The sequence below is a fragment of the Sinocyclocheilus grahami genome, unplaced genomic scaffold, assembly GCF_001515645.1.
Source record: "Sinocyclocheilus grahami isolate Dianchi unplaced genomic scaffold, SAMN03320097.WGS_v1.1 scaffold253.1, whole genome shotgun sequence".
In the NCBI taxonomy this organism is placed as follows: Eukaryota; Metazoa; Chordata; class Actinopteri; order Cypriniformes; family Cyprinidae; genus Sinocyclocheilus; species Sinocyclocheilus grahami.
The window spans coordinates 2,475,425-2,476,293 of record NW_015505432.1 but is presented as its reverse complement, the minus strand read 5'-3'; positions in this window follow the sequence as shown (position 1 = coordinate 2,476,293).

Here is an 869-nt window from a genome sequence, read left to right as displayed (position 1 = left end):
ATTGTGCGCTCAAATGCTAGTGATACAGCAGACAGACTTATTCTGCCCTACAAAGGCAAAAGACCTTAACTCGCTAGAGTTTGAAACTGAGAAAAATGACTTTAAAGTTTTTTTATTTGTCCAGCCAAATTAATTATAGGTAGGACACTGGACATTTGGCAATTATTCATGTTTTAGTAATGAAAATAATCTACATTAAAAATTGTGCGCTCAAGCTTGATTTTTACCCCTATTTTGAAGTTACTGTACTCTGCCTTTGCATTGTCTGCAAAAAGTGAGAAGTCACACCAAGTCAGTAACTTCCACATTATCAATATCTGGTTGCTGTCTTGCTGATCACCATTTACAAAATCGTTATAGTAACACCTGTATAAAATCTAGTGTCTCATAAGCTATTGCATATAGTAATGTGACTGTATTAATTGCTTTTTGACCATAACAAGCAGACTAAAAGTTAAACATATGAGTGGATACCGTTTTGCAACCAATTCATTTGCTATGCTCAGTAACGTAAAAGAATGCTAGACATAGCATAATTGCTTTTATATTGACTTGAATGCAAATAGCTTAAGCTAAAAGAACGACTTGTGGATTGATTTGAACGCCAGCAAGCAGGAATAATGTTTAGAATGCTTGTGGATTAAACATCTCTGATGACGTTCATCGCCATGGATTGATTTTATCGGGTTACAAGAAAAGGTAGGATATGGATTTAATTGCGAACTCTTAGTAGACTACTGATTTTATGATTGATCATGCTAAATGCTACGGCATTTGAGTCCACACGTCTCCAAATACAAGTGACAGCCTGGTAAATAATCTGCATTATAAAAAGGGGGGGGGGGATCTTTCAAGGTTATTCAAATTTA